This window comes from Notolepis coatsorum (assembly GCF_963971535.1).
Source record: "Notolepis coatsorum genome assembly, chromosome: 7".
Classification (NCBI taxonomy): domain Eukaryota; kingdom Metazoa; phylum Chordata; class Actinopteri; order Aulopiformes; family Paralepididae; genus Notolepis; species Notolepis coatsorum.
This window is the reverse complement of record NC_140171.1, coordinates 153,603,487-153,624,882: the sequence shown is the minus strand read 5'-3', so window position 1 is coordinate 153,624,882 and position 21,396 is coordinate 153,603,487. Positions and strand designations below refer to the sequence as shown.

At 47.7% G+C, this 21,396-nt stretch overlaps 1 pseudogene across 1 annotated transcript in view; it reads left to right on the top strand.

The window, feature by feature from the left end:
• Nucleotides 1–21,396, top strand: part of LOC311231817 — a 101,803-nt pseudogene that overhangs the window by 49,456 nt on the left and 30,951 nt on the right. The window contains exons 4-5 of the transcript in view: nt 3,876–4,505; nt 15,630–15,726. The product of the transcript in view is annotated as an uncharacterized misc_RNA (transcript). The remainder of the gene's footprint in view (nt 1–3,875; nt 4,506–15,629; nt 15,727–21,396) is intronic.

Sequence of the window (21,396 nt, the reverse complement as noted above, 5' to 3'; positions counted from 1 at the left end):
GTGTGTGTGTGTGTGTGTGTGTGTGTGTGTGTGTGTGTGTGTGTGTGTGTGTGTGTGTGTGTGTGTGTGTGTGTGTGTGTGTGTGTGTGTGGCAGTGAAAGGGTTAACCTTCTGTATTGTCGCAGTGAAAGGGTTAACCGTTTGGTAGTGTGGCAGTGAAAGGGTTAAAGCGGCTCAGACTTGCTCTACATCAAGCGCCAAGCGCACTGCAGGATTTCAGAGCAAGGTCCATGTTCCTCCAGATGAATAAATATATATAAATAATAAATAAATACATTAAAATAAATAAATAAATAACCGGGCACCAGAGAGGGGTAGGAACTGGCACGAGAGAGGGGCAGGAACTGGCACCAGAGAGGGGTAGGAACTGGCACCACAGAGGGGTAGGAACTGGCACGAGAGAGGGGTAGGAACTGGCACCAGAGAGGGGTAGGAACTGGCACCAGAGAGGGGTAGGAACTGGCACCAGAGAGGGGTAGGAACTGGCACCAGAGAGGGGTAGGAACTGGCACCAGAGAGGGGTAGGAACTGGCACGAGAGAGGGGTAGGAACGGGCACCAGAGAGGGTTAGGAACTGGCACGAGAGAGGGGTAGGAACTGGCACCAGAGAGGGGTAGGAACTGGCACCAGAGAGGGGTAGGAACTGGCACCAGAGAGGGGTAGGAACTGGTACCAGAGAGGGGTAGGAACTGTGGCACGAGAGAGGGGTAGGAACTGGCACCAGAGAGGGGTAGGAACTGGCACCAGAGAGGGGTAGGAACTGGCACCAGAGAGGGGTAGGAACTGGCACCAGAGAGGGGTAGGAACTGGCACCAGAGAGGGTTAGGAACTGGTACGAGAGAGGGGTAGGAACTGGCACCAGAGAGGGGTAGGAACTGGCACCAGAGAGGGGTAGGAACTGGCACCAGAGAGGGGTAGGAACTGGCACGAGAGAGGGGTAGGAACTGGCACCAGAGAGGGGTAGGAACTGGCACGAGAGAGGGGTAGGAACTGGCACCAGAGAGGGGTAGGAACTGGCACCAGAGAGGGGTAGGAACTGGCACCAGAGAGGGGTAGGAACTGGCACCAGAGAGGGGTAGGAACTGGCACCAGAGAGGGGTAGGAACTGGCACCAGAGAGGGGTAGGAACTGGCACCAGAGAGGGGTAGGAACTGGCACCAGAGAGGGGTAGGAACTGGCACTAGAGAGGGGTGGGAACTGGCACCAGAGAGGGGTAGGAACTGGCACCAGAGAGGGGTAGGAACTGGCACCAGAGAGGGTTAGGAACTGGCACCAGAGAGGGGTAGGAACTGGCACCAGAGAGGGGTAGGAACTGGCACGAGAGAGGGGTAGGAACTGGCACCAGAGAGGGGTAGGAACTGGCACCAGAGAGGGGTAGGAACTGGCACCAGAGAGGGGTAGGAACTGGCACGAGAGAGGGGTAGGAACTGGCACCAGAGAGGGGTAGGAACTGGCACGAGAGAGGGGTAGGAACTGGCACCAGAGAGGGGTAGGAACTGGCACGAGAGAGGGGTAGGAACTGGCACCAGAGAGGGGTAGGAACTGGCACGAGAGAGGGGTAGGAACTGGCACCAGAGAGGGGTAGGAACTGGCACGAGAGAGGGGTAGGAACTGGCACCAGAGAGGGGTAGGAACTGGCACCAGAGAGGGGTAGGAACTGGCACCAGAGAGGGGTAGGAACTGGTACGAGAGAGGGGTAGGAACTGGCACCAGAGAGGGGTAGGAACTGGCACCAGAGAGGGGTAGGAACTGGCACCAGAGAGGGGTAGGAACTGGCACGAGAGAGGGGTAGGAACTGGCACCAGAGAGGGGTAGGAACTGGCACGAGAGAGGGGTAGGAACTGGCACCAGAGAGGGGTAGGAACTGGCACCAGAGAGGGGTAGGAACTGGCACTAGAGAGGGGTAGGAACTGGCACCAGAGAGGGGTAGGAACTGGCACCAGAGAGGGGTAGGAACTGGCACCAGAGAGGGGTAGGAACTGGCACTAGAGAGGGGTAGGAACTGGCACCAGAGAGGGGTAGGAACTGGCACCAGAGAGGGGTAGGAACTGGCACCAGAGAGGGGTAGGAACTGGCACCAGAGAGGGGTAGGAACTGGCACGAGAGAGGGGTAGGAACTGGCACCAGAGAGGGGTAGGAACTGGCACCAGAGAGGGGTAGGAACTGGCACCAGAGAGGGTTAGGAACTGGCACCAGAGAGGGGTAGGAACTGGCACGAGAGAGGGGTAGGAACTGGCACTAGAGAGGGGTAGGAACTGGCACCAGAGAGGGGTAGGAACTGGCACCAGAGAGGGTTAGGAACTGGCACGAGAGAGGGGTAGGAACTGGCACTAGAGAGGGGTAGGAACTGGCACCAGAGAGGGGTAGGAACTGGCACTAGAGAGGGGTAGGAACTGGCACTAGAGAGGGGTAGGAACTGGCACCAGAGAGGGGTAGGAACTGGCACTAGAGAGGGGTAGGAACTGGCACGAGAGAGGGGTAGGAACTGGCACTAGAGAGGGGTAGGAACTGGCACTAGAGAGGGGTAGGAACTGGCACTAGAGAGGGGTAGGAACTGGCACTAGAGAGGGGTAGGAACTGGCACTAGAGAGGGGTAGGAACTGGCACTAGAGAGGGGTAGGAACTGGCACTAGAGAGGGGTAGGAACTGGCACCAGAGAGGGGTAGGAACTGGCACGAGAGAGGGGTAGGAACTGGCACTAGAGAGGGGTAGGAACTGGCACTAGAGAGGGGTAGGAACTGGCACCAGAGAGGGGTAGGAACTGGCACCAGAGAGGGGTAGGAACTGGCACCAGAGAGGGGTAGGAACTGGCACTAGAGAGGGGTAGGAACTGGCACTAGAGAGGGGTAGGAACTGGCACTAGAGAGGGGTAGGAACTGGCACCAGAGAGGGGTAGGAACTGGCACGAGAGAGGGGTAGGAACTGGCACTAGAGAGGTGTAGGAACTGGCACTAGAGAGGGGTAGGAACTGGCACCAGAGAGGGGTAGGAACTGGCACCAGAGAGGGGTAGGAACTGGCACCAGAGAGGGGTAGGAACTGGCACCAGAGAGGGGTAGGAACTGGCACCAGAGAGGGGTAGGAACTGGCACCAGAGAGGGGTAGGAACTGTGGCACGAGAGAGGGGTAGGAACTGGCACCAGAGAGGGGTAGGAACTGGCACTAGAGAGGGGTAGGAACTGGCACTAGAGAGGGGTAGGAACTGGCACCAGAGAGGGGTAGGAACTGGTACGAGAGAGGGGTAGGAACTGGCACCAGAGAGGGGTAGGAACTGGCACCAGAGAGGGGTAGGAACTGGCACCAGAGAGGGGTAGGAACTGGCACCAGAGAGGGGTAGGAACTGGCACCAGAGAGGGGTAGGAACTGGCACCAGAGAGGGGTAGGAATTGGCACCAGAGAGGGGTAGGAACTGGTACGAGAGAGGGGTAGGAACTGGCACCAGAGAGGGGTAGGAACTGGCACCAGAGAGGGGTAGGAACTGGCACCAGAGAGGGTTAGGAACTGGCACCAGAGAGGGGTAGGAACTGGCACCAGAGAGGGGTAGGAACTGGCACCAGAGTGGGGTAGGAACTGGCACCAGAGACGGGTAGGAACTGGCACCAGAGACGGGTAGGAACTGGCACGAGAGAGGGGTAGGAACTGGCACCAGAGACGGGTAGGAACTGGCACCAGAGACGGGTAGGGACAGTCGCTGTTCCTGGAAGAGTGTCTGTTGTGTTCTCTCCTCCAGACCTGCCAAGTGTCTAATGCTCGTGTGTCTGTTGTGTTCTCTCCTCCAGACCTGCCAAGTGTCTAATGCTCGTGTGTCTGTTGTGTTCTCTCCTCCAGACCTGCCAAGTGTCTAATGCTCGTGTGTCTGTTGTGTTCTCTCCTCCAGACCTGCCAAGTTTCTCAGACCCCCACATCCCTCTAGTGGCTCGTGAGATCATGCAGCGAATGATCCGTCAGTTCGCAGCCGAATATACCTCAAAAACTACTCAGGACGACCCGCCGCTGCCCAACGGCACCATCAAGGACCAAAGCCTGCCGAAAGCGTCCTCTCTGGCCTCCGGCCCTCCAGGGAGCCCCGGCGACGGGCCTTCCCCTGGGCCGCTGGCCCCGCTGGCCCCCCTGGCCCTGCCAGCGCCGGGCTCCCCGACATCCTCCTCCTCCTCCTCCTCTGCCTCCCCGACCCCAGGACGGGACCTCAGCCCCAGCACCACCGCAGCGGCGGCCACCTCCGCGCCCACGTCGGCCTTGAGCGGTACCGCCATGGGCAATGGCACCGGTGGTGGTGGGAGCCCTAGTGGTGCTGGTGGCGGTGGAGGGAGCCCCAGTGGGGCTGGTGGCGGTGGAGGGAGCCCCAGTGGGGCTGGTGGTGGTGGAGGGAGCCCCAGTGGGGCCGGTGGAAGTGCTGCTGCCTCTGCACAGAACCCCGTCCTCAGCAAGCTTCTCATGGCCGACCAGGACTGCCCGCTTGATCTCACCGTCAAGAAGAGCCACACAGAGCTGGAACCCAGCCAACAAGGTGAGGACACCATTGAGTTATTATAGAAAGACTAGAGGACATTATAGAGTTATAGAAAGACTAAAGTGAGGACACCATAGAGTTATAGAAAGACTAGAGTGAGGACACCATAGAGTTATAGAAAGACTAGAGTGAGGACACCATAGAGTTATAGAAAGACTAAAGTGAGGACACCATAGAGTTATAGAAAGACTAGAGTGAGGACACCATAGAGTTATAGAAAGACTAAAGTGAGGACACCATAGAGTTATAGAAAGACTAGAGTGAGGACACCATAGCGTTGTTATTCATTCATTCATTAATTCATTCAATCTTTATTTCAACTCGAACAGTCATTGAAGGTAACCCCTCAAGCATACATACATAATAATACATACATGATGAATACAATAAATATGCAATAAGTGCAATCATAATAGAGTCTTTATGAGTCAAATTATGATGGAATGGTTGGTCATTAATGATTTAAACTGACCAAAGGGTACCAAAGTATTGAGCCTTGGGAGTTTGCTGTTCAATGTTCCAAGGGTCAGGAGCACGGAAGATAAAAGCAAGTTCAGTACAAACTCCAGGTGCTTTTAGTGTGAGAGTCAGTCATTGGAACGTGTGCTATAGGGTCCAGGCGTCCACTCCAGCAGAGAAGTGAGATAAATTGGGCAATCTCCAATTATGGCTTCATATAGAAACAGATGGCCGTACAGCTCTCGCCTCTCTGCCAGGCAGGACCATCCACCCCTACTATACAGGTCACAGTGGTGAGTACCATGCACTGCTTCAACGACTCTCTTTCTGCTAATCATAGGGAAGCTGGCTCTATTCCTAAACAAGAAGCCAATCTGTTGCCGCAGTTTACTGGCAAGAGCGCCCACATGATATTTAAATGTAAATCTTTAATCAAGCCAAGGTATTTATATATCCTGAGACTCTCTCAATGTCAGACCCGCTCACAGTAGATATATGCAAGTCATTTCAAACAGCATCTTTGGCTTTAGAAAACAACATACATTTAGTCTTACTAGCATTAACACTTTCCATGCCAGCCGTGCCAGTCCTATTAACCCTGTTGCGTGCCACCGCTCTATTCAATGACAGAGCTCTCACATTTGTGAACGCATAAACTATATCTTAAATTATGGCTATGTGTCTAATACGACCATCGCTTATCAATGACTTGTTTGCAGTCAACATTGTCGAAACGGATTGTTTTTTAATCGGTTCATTTCCGTTTTATACCATTTTGAAAAACGCAATTTTTTTTTATTTCAGAAAAAAAAGTTATTCTGCAGGAATCGCGCTTTACTGTAATACACAAAACACGTTGTAATTTTTCGGCCTATTTATGAATTGTTTTCAAATAAACGCTAGATTATCGATAGTATATGTGTACTTATGCACGCTATAGAAGCGGGCTGAAAAATCTATTATCTTATTTCCTGATCAGCTACACACACTCACAGCCACATACACACATAGGGGACACGTTGATATATAGGTGAAAACAGCTCTGATTATCCCAATACTGGTAAAATAGATTCCTTACCTCAGATCAGATGTTCTCCAAAAAGATTATTCCAATTCCTGATCGCCATTCCAAATATCGATCGTGTTTATTGATCCAACGCTGGGTGGTCAAAAGACATATTCCACGCTGTTCTGATGGTGGGCAATGACTGGGATCGTCTCTGGTTACTTGCCTGACAAGTAAAATGTGGAATCCGGACTCTTTTTTCTCCATGCGTTTCATTCAATCCAATCCAATGGGGTGCAGTACCATCCGGAGAGACGATAGGGGGCGGTATTTTCCCTGTTCGAGCTCAGACAGATCCCCACTGGTAGCGTGAGGCTATATTGATAAAATATGAATGGAAATCGCTAATAAAAAAAAGAAAGATTAAACGATGAGATTTCTCGTCGTTGGCACTCAACGGTTGGCATGAACTAACAAGATTTCTCCACATTGGCACTGAAAGTGTTAAGCACCAGAGACTAATACGTACATCTTGCAAAGCATTAAAAGAGAGTTGCAGATTCTCAGTGGCCAGTTTCACAGAATCAGCGGTACAATAGTGTCATCTGCGTAAGATAAACGTGACAGCTGTTCAGAAAATAAGACACAGCCCAGGACAGCTGTTCAGTAAATAAGAAATAAGACACGGCCCAGGATTGATCCCTGCGGGACAACGTTTGTAATAGTTAGAAACTTGTTTTTACACATTGAAGTCTCTCAGACAAGTAGCATTTGAACCAATTGCATGCATTTGTATCAACGCTAACACTACATCATATTTGCAACAGAAGAGAATGGTCATCGGTGTCTAATGCCTCGACAGATCAATACACTTTATCATGGGTGGATACTATGTAATTTATAACTAAACAAGTGGTGCCAGAAAGGCTGACAGTAGACCAGGGATGTGGATGCTGAAATATTTTTCACGGTCAATGACAAGTATTTTATTTGAATCAAGTTATATCATTGCCCATTGAAAAACATATTCAGGAAAAATTATACTTTTTGAACACAAGAGGGCGATACTACACAGGTCCGCTGCTCAGAACCTCCTGGAGTCAGCTCTCTGGCCCTGCTTACATCATGGAGGTGTCATAGTGACCCTATTGTCATTGATATACCTATGCATGAAAACAAGTTTTAAAGGTTTATTTCACCCAAATAGTTGTAAAGGTTTATTCCACCCAACAATGTAATAGTGTGTAATACTGTAATAGTGTTAATAGGGTAATATTGTAATAGTGTACTAGTGTAATAGTTAAATAGTGTAATAGTATAATAGTGTGTAATAGTCATAATGTAATAGTGTAACAGTGTATAATAATGTAATAGTGTGTTGCAGTATAATAGTGTAATAGTGTTTAATAGTGTGCCAGTGTAATAGTCTAATAATGTAACGTTGTGTTTTTTTTTTGCATACACACATTTTGATTTCTATCACTGCCTGGGCAGAATGCCAGCCACAGAGCGATTTGACTCGCTCGCTCGCTCACGCACACACACACACACACACACACACACACACACACACACACACACACACACACACACACACACACACACACACACACACACACACACACACACACACACACACACACTCAAAGACTTATCTGCCACTCAATATCATTTTGTGAATGGAGGCCCGTGACAATCACTGCCAATAAGCACCGGAACAAGAGGTTTGGCAGATCCCAGCTTAATCTAAATAAATCAACAGGGGAGAAGGGGCAAGGGGGGGTCCAATCCAATCCCTCAACAGCCTGCAAGGTTAAAGGGACACTCCCCACCTTCACCATGTTCACCTACTTCCTAGTTCTACAGTACCTCTGTTTCACCATATTCATCTACTTCCTGGTTCCGTTTCACCATATTCATCTACTTCCTGGTTCTTCCTCTGTTTCACCATATTCATCTACTTCCTGGTTCTACCTCTGTTTCACCATATTCATCTACTTCCTGGTTCTGTTTCACCATATTCATCTACTTACTGGGTCTACCTCTGTTTCACCATATTCATCTACTTCCTGGTTCTTCCTGTTTCACCATATTCATCTACTTCCTGGTTCTTCCTCTGTTTCACCATATTCATCTACTTCCTGGTTCTACCTCTGTTTCACCATATTCATCTACTTCCTGGTTCTTCCTCTGTTTCACCATATTCATCTACTTCCTGGTTCTTCCTCTGTTTCACCATATTCATCTACTTCCTGGTTCTACCTCTGTTTCACCATATTCATCTACTTCCTGGTTCTTCCTCTGTTTCACCATATTCATCTACTTCCTGGTTCTACCTGTTTCACCATATTCATCTACTTCCTGGTTCTTCCTCTGTTTCACCATATTCATCTACTTCCTGGTTCTACCTCTGTTTCACCATATTCATCTACTTCCTGGTTCTTCCTCTGTTTCACCATAGTCATCTACTTCCTTGTTCTATCTGTTTCACCATAGTCATCTACTTCCTGGTTCTACCTGTTTCACCATATTCATCTACTTCCTGGTTCTACCTGTTTCACCATAGTCATCTACTTCCTGGTTCTGTTTCACCATAGTCACCTACTTCCTGGTTCTACCTCTGTTTCACCATAATCATCTACTTCCTGGTTCTACCTCTGTTTCACCATAGTCACCTACTTCCTGGTTCTACCTCTGTTTCACCATAGTCATCTACTTCCTGGTTCTTCCTCTGTTTCACCATAATCATCTACTTCCTGGTTCTGTTTCACCATAGTCACCTACTTCCTGGTTCTACCTCTGTTTCACCATATTCATCTACTTCCTGGTTCTACCTCTGTTTCACCATAGTCATCTACTTCCTGGTTCTTCCTCTGTTTCACCATATTCATCTACTTCCTGGTTCTTCCTCTGTTTCACCATATTCATCTACTTCCTGGTTCTACCTCTGTTTCACCATATTCATCTGCTTACTGGTTCTGTTTCACCATATTCATCTACTTCCTGGTTCTACCTCTGTTTCACCATATTCATCTACTTCCTGGTTCTGTTTCACCATATTCATCTACTTCCTGGTTCTGTTTCACCATATTCATCTACTTCCTGGTTCTACCTCTGTTTCACCATATTCATCTACTTCCTGGTTGATTTCTATCACTGCCTGGGCAGAATGCCAGCCACAGAGCGATTTGACTCGCTCGCTCGCTCACGCACACACACACACACACACACACACACACACACACACACACACACACACACACACACACACACACACACACACACACTCAAAGACTTATCTGCCACTCAATATCATTTTGTGAATGGAGGCCCGTGACAATCACTGCCAATAAGCACCGGAACAAGAGGTTTGGCAGATCCCAGCTTAATCTAAATAAATCAACAGGGGAGAAGGGGCGAGGGGGGGTCCAATCCAATCCCTCAACAGCCTGCAAGGTTAAAGGGACACTCCACACCTTCACCATGTTCACCTACTTCCTAGTTCTACAGTACCTCTGTTTCACCATATTCATCTACTTCCTGGTTCCGTTTCACCATATTCATCTACTTCCTGGTTCTTCCTCTGTTTCACCATATTCATCTACTTCCTGGTTCTACCTCTGTTTCACCATATTCATCTACTTCCTGGTTCTGTTTCACCATATTCATCTACTTACTGGGTCTACCTCTGTTTCACCATAGTCATCTACTTCCTGGTTCTACCTGTTTCACCATATTCATCTACTTCCTGGTTCTACCTGTTTCACCATAGTCATCTACTTCCTGGTTCTGTTTCACCATAGTCACCTACTTCCTGGTTCTACCTCTGTTTCACCATAATCATCTACTTCCTGGTTCTACCTCTGTTTCACCATAGTCACCTACTTCCTGGTTCTACCTCTGTTTCACCATAGTCATCTACTTCCTGGTTCTACCTCTGTTTCACCATAATCATCTACTTCCTGGTTCTGTTTCACCATAGTCACCTACTTCCTGGTTATACCTCTGTTTCACCATATTCATCTACTTCCTGGTTCTACCTCTGTTTCACCATAGTCATCTACTTCCTGGTTCTTCCTCTGTTTCACCATATTCATCTACTTCCTGGTTCTACCTCTGTTTCACCATATTCATCTACTTCCTGGTTCTACCTCTGTTTCACCATATTCATCTACTTCCTGGTTCTGTTTCACCATATTCATCTACTTCCTGGTTCTGTTTCACCATATTCATCTACTTCCTGGTTCTACCTCTGTTTCACCATATGCATCTACTTCCTGGTTCTTCCTCTGTTTCACCATATTCATCTACTTCCTGGTTCTTCCTCTGTTTCACCATATTCATCTACTTCCTGGTTCTGTTTCACCATATTCATCTACTTCCTGGTTCTTCATCTGTTTCACCATATTCATCTACTTCCTGGTTCTTCCTCTGTTTCACCATATTCATCTACTTCCTGGTTCTTCCTCTGTTTCACCATAGTCATCTACTTCCTGGTTCTGTTTCACCATATTCATCTACTTCCTGGTTCTACCTGTTTCACCATATTCATCTACCTCCTGGTTCTGTTTCACCATATTCATCTACTTCCTGGTTCTACCTCTGTTTCACCATAGTCATCTACTTCCTGGTTCTACCTCTGTTTCACCATAGTCATCTACTTCCTGGTTCTTCCTCTGTTTCACCATATTCATCTACTTCCTGGTTCTACCTGTTTCACCATAGTCATCTACTTCCTGGTTCTGTTTCACCATAGTCACCTACTTCCTGGTTCTACCTGTTTCACCATATTCATCTACTTCCTGGTTCTTCCTCTGTTTCACCATATTCATCTACTTCCTGGTTCTTCCTCTGTTTCACCATATTCATCTACTTCCTGGTTCTGTTTCACCATATTCATCTACTTCCTGGTTCTACCTCTGTTTCACCATATGCATCTACTTCCTGGTTCTGTTTCACTATATTCATCTACTTCCTGGTTCTGTTTAACCATATTCATCTACTTCCTGGTTCTGTTTCACCATATTCATCTACTTCCTGGTTCTGTTTCACCATATGCATCTACTTCCTGGTTCTACCTCTGTTTCACCATAGTCATCTACTTCCTGGTTCTGTTTCACCATATTCATCTACTTCCTGGTTCTTCCTCTGTTTCACCATATTCATCTACTTCCTGGTTCCACCTCTGTTTCACCATATTCATCTACTTCCTGGTTCTACCTCTGTTTCACCATATTCATCTACTTCCTGGTTCTGTTTTACCATATTCATCTACTTCCTGGTTCTTCCTCTGTTTCATCATAGTCATCTACTTCCTGGTTCTACCTCTGTTTCACCATATTCATCTACCTCCTGGTTCTACCTCTGTTTCACCATAGTCAGCTACTTCCTGGTTCTACCTCTGTTTCACCATATTCATCTACTTCCTGGTTTTTCCTCTGTTTCACCATATTCATCTACTTCCTGGTTATTCCTCTGTTTCACCATATTCATCTACTTCCTGGTTCTGTTTCACCATATTCATCTACTTCCTGGTTCTGTTTCACCATAGTCATCTACTTCCTGGTTCTGTTTCACCATATTCATCTACTTCCTGGTTCTGTTTCACCATAGTCATCTACTTCCTGGTTCTACCTCTGTTTCACCATAGTCATCTACTTCCTGGTTCTGTTTCACCATATTCATCTACTTCCTGGTTCTGTTTCACCATATTCATCTACTTCCTGGTTCTGTTTCACCATAGTCAACTACTTCCTGGGTCTACCTCTGTTTCACCATAGTCACCTACTTCCTGGTTCTACCTGTTTCACCATAGTCACCTACTTCCTGGTTCTACCTCTGTTTCACCATAGTCATCTACTTCCTGGTTCTGTTTCACCATAGTCATCTACTTCCTGGTTCTACCTCTGTTTCACAATCACCTACTGAATCTACTTAAACTAAGCTCTCTCCTCCGCCCTGCCCCCCAAAAACAAACATTTAAATCTCACACACAAAAAGAAAAAACAGATTTAAACTCTCCCTCTCCAGATAATGGCCACAATGCAACAACCTGCTTTTAGACAGTGGCATTTCATACGCCGTTCGGCTCCTATATATAAATATATACAGTATGTCTGTGAACTGCTGCTTTAACCTTGTACGTCTTTCATTTAAATTTCACCTCATAATATCAAACTGTGTTTTTTTCCCTACCATATCTGATTATATATCTGATCTAATATCTGATTAAATAACAATCACCAAAAAAACGTTTGTGGGGATTACAGACATGGCGGTCACAGGTCCGGTGTCTGTGTAGGGGCGGGTCACAGGTCCTAGGGGGCGGGTCAAAGGTCCCATGTCCAACTAGGGGGCGGGTCACAGGTCCTAGGGGGCGGGTCACTGGTCCCATGTCCAACTAGGGGGCGGGTCACAGGTCCTAGGGGGCGGGTCACTGGTCCCATGTCCAACTAGGGGGCGGGTCACAGGTCTTAGGGGGCGGGCCACTGGTCCCATGTCCAACTAGGGGGCGGGTCACAGGTCCTAGGGGGCGGGTCACTGGTCCCATGTCCAACTAGGGGGCAGGTCACAGGGGCAGCTGCACTTTGGGGATTAGACTAATGTTTGTGTGTGTGTGTGTGTGTGTGTGTGTGTGTGTGTGTGTGTGTGTGTGTGTGTGTGTGTGTGTGTGTGTGTGTGTGTGTGTGTGTGTGTGTGTGTGTGTGTGTGTGTGTGTGTGTGTGTGTGTGTGTGTGTGTGTGTGTGTGTGTGTGTGTGTCCTTGGGTGCTTAGGTTTGTACATGTGTGTGTGTCCTTAAGTGTGTGTGTGTGTGTGTGTGTGTGTGTGTGTGTGTGTGTGTGTGTGTGTGTGTGTGTGTGTGTGTGTGTCCTTGGGTGCTTAGGTTTGTACATGTGTGTGTCCTTAAGTGCGTATGTGTGTGTTTGTGTGTGTGTCTGTGTGTGTCCATGCAAACGTTTGATACAAATTGCTGTGCAGCGCCACGGATTAGTGGCGAATAATGATTTGTGTCGTTAATAAATGATTCCAGGAGGGATCTGCGTGGAGAAGACTTTCACTAGATATGTTTCTAGGTGTGTGTTGTGAGCTGAATGCAGAGCAACCTGCACGTTAATGTAGCGTCATTCATTCTGTCGTTTTACTCGTCAGCAGAGAGTCATGTGATAAAGAAGGCAAGTGATTTCTGTGTGAGTTCAACCTGCGTGACAAACTCAGGATATTCAGCCAGGTTCCTCTAATGCAGGGGTCTCAAACTTGCGGCCCGCGGGCCAATTGCGGCCCGCTGGATGATATTTTGCGGCCCCCTACTTGACATCAAAGTTTAAAAAAATTTTTAAAAATTGTGGCGCTAGAGATTTCACTCACTGAGCTCATTCAGCACCTTCTTGAGATCAAGTGTACAATAAAATCTAAGCAAATAAAGGGAAGATGATTAAACAGAAGGATTTGTAGATACAGTAATAAATTATAATCCATTTTAATCAGATTAATCACTTCATTCATTAATGCTTTTAATGCTGTGGAACAAAGAAACAGTACCACTTTTCCAAACCTGGTTGACAGAACTCATTAATATGCTACACATGGAGAGAATACGCTATGAGAACGCAGGGCAACCCAGCAAATTTAAAGACATTTGGCAACCTTTTCTTGACTATCTATCTTAAAACTAACCAACGACTAGATACAATATATACTGTAGAATAGATATCTAAAACAATGTGAACTTATAGAACACTGTTTTTTTTAGTTTTTAGTTTTTGCTATGTGTTTGTTGTGTGATGTTTCTTCCCTCGGCTCATTGCTCTAAAGGCATCAACTAAAGGGACTCTTGATGACCTGATGGTATTTTGTACAAAGACTATAACTGGACTATGTGGACTGAATGTCTATTATAGATATATATATTCTCAATATCTGATTTGATGTGTCTATGTCTAACACTGGTAAGAGACACGAAGGAGTGACTGGTTGTCTTGTTTTTTTTATTTATTTATTATTATTTTCTTTATTTCTTTTGGGAGGGGGGAGGGTATATATATTTAAATTTTTGTCGCTGTGATGTCTTGGTTTTGTCTGTCCTGTCTGCTTTGTTTGTATGTGTTAAAACATTGAATAAAAATAATATCTAGAGAATCACTTCATTCAAATTGAGGATTTTGTTTGAGGATATAAAAAAAAAGTATGATTACGTCATAAAATATGATGACAGACATTCGAAGCGTCATTCGAAAACTTCAATAGAAGCTTTGAATGTTTGCCCACTATCTTTCTGGCCATTGGCACAATGCGAGAGAGTTTACTCTTACGTTTGCAGTTCAAGTTTAAAGTTCAAGTTTCAAGTTCAAGTTTCTTTATTAGTTTTCATACAAAAATACAGAATACTTTTATATGAAATGCTTGTTCCTGTTCTGCTCCTGAGAGTGTGCTAGATACAAATAAAATAGATAAGTCAAAAATAGAAGTCAAAAGTACATAACAAGTGTAAACTAAAGTGTTCAAAACAAAAGTGTTCAATATACATATATACAATATACAATACAGAGTAGAACAAATTAGTAACTGAGTTACAATACAATATAAAGTACAATGCAGAAATGGGATGAGGTACAACTTAGGGTAAGGTGCAATGAGGTATGAGTTGTAGTGCAAATCTCTTTGTTAATTAATATAAAGTGTGTTAAAGTGTCTAAAGTGGGTGCTACAGTGAGTTGTTTATTTAAAGTGAGTGTGTGTGCGTGTGGATGTGTGTGCTGTGAGTGTATTTGATGGTTTGTTACATAGTTTTATTGTCGTTGAGCATCCTGATGGCCTGGGGATAGAAGCTCCTTCTGAGTCAGGTGACCGAACCAAACAGGAAAATGAAAAGCACTCTCTATCACACTAATATAAAGTTTGCCAATAGGGATGTATCAGTAGTATTGGCAGTGGTAGTAGTCGTAATAGTAATCCAGTCTATTTTTTTATTTTCTAAAAAATAAACTAGTTCAACACAGGTAACCACTTTTACTTAATTTCTTCGATGGCTCAAATGTATGCTCTAGTGTCTAGTCGATTTTGTGTTTTGAGCACAACGTTCATCATAGATCTAGCCTCTTAATTTTGCTCTCAAAGTGCACCAGATTGATGCATTTAACTTTAAAACTTTTTTTTGCTTTAATCCCTGAGTATTATATGTACGGTATATACAGCATTATTGTACATGCTATCATATTATATGGGTTATAACTAGGGATGTCCGATATTATCGGCCGATATCGGCATTAAAATGTGATATCAGAAAATATCGGTATCGGTTTAAAAAAAAAGTTTTTTTCAAAATTCTGATTTTATTTATTGTCAAAAGTATGCATAATGTTGTGTTAATTCCACAACAAGAGATATGTGATGTTAATTACCTGAATATTTTTTTATTTTTTTGGGGGGGGGGGGAACCCTGCATATATCGGTATCGGTTGATATCGGTTGATATCGGTATCGGAAATTAAGAGTTGGACAATATCGGTATATCGGTATCGGTAAAAAAGCCAATATCGAGCATCCCTAGTTATAACTATAAGCTATTGATCGCGGATAAACATTCCCTGCTTCTGACCCTGGTGTGTGTGTGTCTATGTGTATGTGTGTGTGTGTGACGTGTGTGTTCATCTTTTAGACGGCGTCCTGGACCTCTCCACCAAGAAGAACCACAGTCTAGGCGGCGGCCTCCTCAAAACCTCTCTCAGCTTCTGCCCTGCGCCTATAGTCAAGGGGTAAGACACAGTGGGTACTATCTGCCCTGCGCCTATAGTCAAGGGGTAAGACACAGTGGGTACTCTCTGCCCTGCGCCTATAGTCAAGGGGTAAGACACAGTGGGTACTATCTGCCCTGCACCTATAGTCAAGGGGTAAGACACAGTGGGTACTATCTGCCCTGCACCTATAGTCAAGGGGTAAGACACAGTGGGTACTATCTGCCCTGCGCCTATAGTCAAGGGGTAAGACACAGTGGGTACTCTCTGCCCTGCGCCTATAGTCAAGGGGTAAGACACAGTGGGTACTCTCTGCCCTGCGCATATTAGTCAAGACACAGTGGATACAGAAAGTATCGGCCCATACATGTGATGGATCACGGCAGGCACGTGCACACATAGAGCCCAAAGGGTGCTTGAGCACCTGCCCCTTTGTGCCTCGTAAAAAAGTGCCCTTTTAAAAAAAGTTTTTTTTATAAAAGTGTCTTTCAAGGATAAGTAAGCTCCTGCACTGATTATTATAGTTCAATATTCAATATTTGATCACCAAAACCCCCCAAAAAGCATAAAAAGGGAGGCCCCCACCCAAAAAGGGCCCCCAAAGATTGGGCTTGCACGCTTCACGCATTAGCGTCACACTCGCACAGGCCAAGTGCCCTTTTCAGCCTTTGAGCACCTGCCCCTCTAAAGTCCTGTGCATGTCCCTGGATCACGGTTTATGTGGGTTTTATTTTAGTTTATTCTAAGGTGCTTTGGCTTTATTTCGTCTTTCTGTGAGGCACAGCTGTCTATTTCGTCTTTCTGTGAGGGACAGCTGTCAATCACTGGCCTCTGCAGTTAATTGACGTGCGGCATGGCAGGTGTGTGGGCTTGATTGCCACCTGCTTGGTGTCAGGTGTGCAGTGCCATAACTTTAAACTTTAAAATTCCCCTTTTTGTGTATGTCTACATGTGTGTCCTACACGCGTGTAGCTTATTCCCAGCGGAAGAGTGCGTCGCGTGCTTCCGCGTTTTCCCTGATTGGCTGCGACGCCCATGTGACCGCGGCAGCAACCTTAACCAGCTCCTTAACAGCGCCTAAACTTAACCCTTCTAACCTTAACCAACTCCGAAACAATGCCTAACCTTAACCTTAACCATAACCAACTCCGAAAGAATATTGCCATTCTCTAAGACAAACTCTAACCTTAACCAGCTCCTTAACAGCGCCTAAACTTAACCCTTCTAACCTTAACCAACTCCGAAACAATGCCTAACCTTAACCATAATCAACTCCGAAACAATGCTTAAAGTTAACATGCCTAAACTTAACCGGCGAAAGAATGCACGTAAAAAAAAAAAAATTTTAAGGGAATCGAACTTGTCACCAACGGACCGCAGGTGTCATCATCAGCTGCAGTGCCGACCCGAATAGTCCAGCCTCGGAGAGGGGTGCCGTCAGAAGTGGAGTCCTCTTCTTCTCTGGCACACGCGCCTGCCCCAGCCAAAGGTGGCGCTGGATTAGAGTGGCCAGGGCACGCACTTTCCCAGCGGCTATAGCGTGCGGCTGAATCAGATGCAGGATGGCTCCTGCCGCCTGGGCGAGCTGATCATGCTGTAAATCAGTCAGCTCCGTGCCGCCCGTCAGTATCCCGGACATGAATCTCGCCAGCTGCGCGATGTTGGAAGTGGCAGCCAGAGATTGCGTCGCAGAGATAAATGACTGGTCACTCCAGTAAGCCAACCGCCTCGCCGATTTCCCTTGAGGAACCGGCTTCCGTAACGGCTCCCACACCACCTCAGGACAAAGGAGCGCCGCCATCGGCCTATCAAGCCGAGGCACGCCCTCCTTCATGCCTTCTACCAAACCCACCACCCGCGTGACTTGCATGTAGGCGGTAGTAAGGCCCATGATGTGGGAGACCACCTGTCCCTGACGGACGTAGGCCGCCATTGAAGGGAAAAATGGGCAGACAACGTCCACCCCTCTCACCGGGCGACGTTGCCATAGATGACCTATGAGATCATCAGGGATAGGAACAGGCAGTGGCTGCGGCAGCGGCACGCCGCTTGCGACTGCCGCCGCCGCCATGAGCTCGGGGAACAAAGCACGCAGTTCCCCCTGCATACTTTCCCCCTCCGAGCCCGCGTCCCTCACATGCAGCAGACCACTGGTTAAGGAGCCACATTCTGAAATGGCTGATAGCAGGGCATCCCGCCGCCGAGTCGGAGGTTCTAACCCAACATCTGCCGATGAGGAACCCCAAGGAGACATTTCACCCCCCTCCAGTGTTACCTGGGCGGGCGGGAGACGCGTCTCCACCGGGCCTTCAAACAAGAACCCGTCCGCTTCTATCATGTAGTCCTCTGTTTCCATCGGCCATGTAGAGTCAGACGCATCCTCATCCGGCTCCAGCAACTCACCAAAACCAGGCCGTTCGCGTCTGCAAGCCACCATCTTGCGACGGGAGCGAGCTGACGCAAAAAGTTTGCGTCTCAAATCCCCCGCAACCAAAGGCGCCGGCCGCCCAACAGCGGACGACTCCCCGGAAGCAGAGGAACCAGAGCCGGAACCAGGCCATCGCACAGGAGACGGCGCTGGTGCACCAGCTCCTTAGAGAGGCAAACTACCCATCGGACGCCTACCGGGCGTGGCTGCCGACCACGAGAGAGGCCTCAACCCCGCTCCAAGACGTATGGAGAACCGCTGGTGAAGGGTGGCGTTGCGAGCGCGACCCTCCGAGGTAGACATTATGACTTAGCTTGTGGTGAAAGTGAAGAAGTAGGCAAGTAGGTGACCACACACCTGCTTATGAAGGTAAGCGGATGGGGGTGTGGCCAGACGAATGTTGGTATGTAAAGGTACATTGTGGAATTTTTTATTCAGTGCACATGCACGAAGTGAAGTCAGTGCAGACTGACGCTGAGCGGAGGCCAGAATGAAATAGAACCATGTTTAACATGCGAGCAATAAACCAAGAACCATGTTTAACGTGCCAGAAATAAACCAAGAACCATGTTTAACCTCTTAAGCAGAAAATCAACATGGGTGAAAATATCAAAGTAAAGTGTGTAGGGAGGTCTGAGGGAACGTATATCTCTCCTCCTCTCTCTCTCTCTCTCTCTCTCTCTCTCTCTCTCTCTCTCTCTCTCTCTCTCTCTCTCTCTCTCTCTCTCTCCCCCCCCTCTCTCTCTCTCTCTCTCTCTCTCTCTCTCTCTCTCTCTCTCTCTCTCTCTCTCTCTCTCTCTCTCTCTCTCTCTCCCCCCCTCTCTGATCCCACCATGCCCCACCTCAGGCAAGCTCCTTTCATCTCTTACTCACTGGCTGCATTCGGGGGCTGATCAATGGCTTTATCTCCCATCGATTCCCAGACCTCTTCCATGCAGTATAGATGTTATTCATGCACAGGTATTTATAATTCAGTGATGAACCCCCCGCTACAGGACCTCTGCCCCCACCCCCGCCACGCGTGAGGGTTCAACAGGGTTGGCATGTCGGGAGACGGGACAAGATCTCTCAGGTTCAACAGTCAAAGTCAAAGTCAACTTTATTGTCATTTCTAGGGATGGGAATTGATAAGATTTTATCTATATGATTCCATTATCGATTCTGCTTATCGGTCAGATTCTTTATGAATTCCCTTATCGATTCCTGATATATTTATAATTTAAATAAATAAATTGGAAATGCAACAGAACTAAGCTGGTTAGAATAACAACATGCAACTTGACATTTCTGATTGTCATTTATCATTTATTGTTGAGCCCCCATGTCAGAAAAATACAAAAACTGTAAAAAATGTATTAACTATACACTGTAGTGATTGTTAATTGTACATAATTCACCCACGGAACTATTGTTAGGAACAAGAGTTCCGCCCGAACATTATATGAGGTGGCACTTCCTGCCACCACACACGAGTCGACCGCAAGCAACGTAGCAGTAGCATGTTGTGTTTGTGTACTAAATAAATGCTGTTCGCTCCACCTCGAGCTACCGTCTCCGACTCTCATCTCTCGGCACTACACTGGTGACCCCGACATTGGTCTCGCTGAAGTATCAGGGACCGAACCGAACATGGCAAACGATGCCGGTATTATTCGATTGCCGGAGTTTTGGGAGCATTCTGCGGCGGCGTGGTTCGCTCAAACAGAGGCGCAGTTCGCCCTACGAGGGGTTGACGACGACGCCGCGAGATATTACCACGTCGTCTCGAGCCTCGGGAGCACTACAGCGGCGAGGACGGTAGGCTTCATAACAGCTCCGCCTGCCCGGAATAAATATGAGGCGTTTAAGACGCACCTGCTCAGAATATTCGAGTTGTCACAGTCAGAGCGGGCCCGACGCTTGCTGGCTATACGAGGCTTGGGGGACAGCAAACCTTCAGAGCACATGGAGATGATGTTAAACCTGCTGGGTGCGGAACGGCCTGATTTCCTGTTTATCGAACTGTTTCTCAGGCACATGCCGCCACACGTGCAGACGGCACTTGCCAATTCAGCGACTACTGATCCCTGTGCTTTAGCAGAAGAGGCAGACCGCTTCTACCTGGCCACTCGACACTTTGCCCCAGGGCTAATAGCCTCGACTCGCGGTTACACGCCGCAGGGGGGAGGGGCGAGGAAGAACAGGAGCAGCGCTGCCGCAGGCCTGTGTTATTACCACACACGTTTCGGCGCGAGGGCGACAAGATGCCGTTCCCCTTGCACTTTCGTCATGACGCATAAACGCAGACACCTGCGCCCAGTAGCAGCGGTGAGCGCAGGTATGTCGAACCGGCTGCTTTTCATTAGAGACACACTCTCCGGTTGCAAGTGCCTCTGCGACACCGGAGCTCAGAGGAGCGTCCTGCCAGCTACGAAAGAGGACACCGCCGGCGATGATAGAGGTCCACGCCTGACGACCGCCAACAATACCCCTATCCGCACCTACGGTACAAGGACCGTGGAACTGTGTTTTGGGGGCCAGCGGTTCACGTGGGACTGCATCACGGCCGACATTTCGTTCCCACTACTACGACGGAGCCGCCGTTGGCCTCGTCGACGTCTGTGCCCCCGGGTGTCGGGGAGGACACGGGCGCTTGCGCCGCCCCTACCTCCCCGCCCCTGGCTTTCCGCACTCACCGTGGCCGGTTCATGCCCCCGGGCGCCGTGGAGGGCGCAAGCGCTTGCACCGCGCCCCCGGTTGTCCGCTCACGCCGCGGCCGGGTGGTTGTCTCTCCCCGCCGTGGGGATTTGGACCATGGATGAATTCTGGGGGGGCTTGTGTAGTGATTGTTAATTGTACATAATTCACCCACGGAACTATTGTTAGGAACAAGAGTTCCGCCCGAACATTATATGAGGTGGCACTTCCTGCCACCACACACGAGTCGACCGCAAGCAACGTAGCAGTAGCATGTTGTGTTTGTGTACTAAATAAATGCTGTTCGCTCCACCTCGAGCTACCGTCTCCGACTCTCATCTCTCGGCACTACAACACTTAAATAAAATAATGTATTTGAGAACTAATTTAATCTATTGAACTGTAGTTGCATTCAACAGGTCGTTATTGCAAAAGAGAATTTGTTAGCAATAACCTACCTGTATAAATAAAGGCCAGCTCAGTGTTCTCTCTCTGTCTCTCTCTGCAATGAGCATGGCTATTAGCTAGCGAGCGGCTAACGTTACTTTACCATGTAAATGAATGACTAGGATGCAAAGCACTTTCAG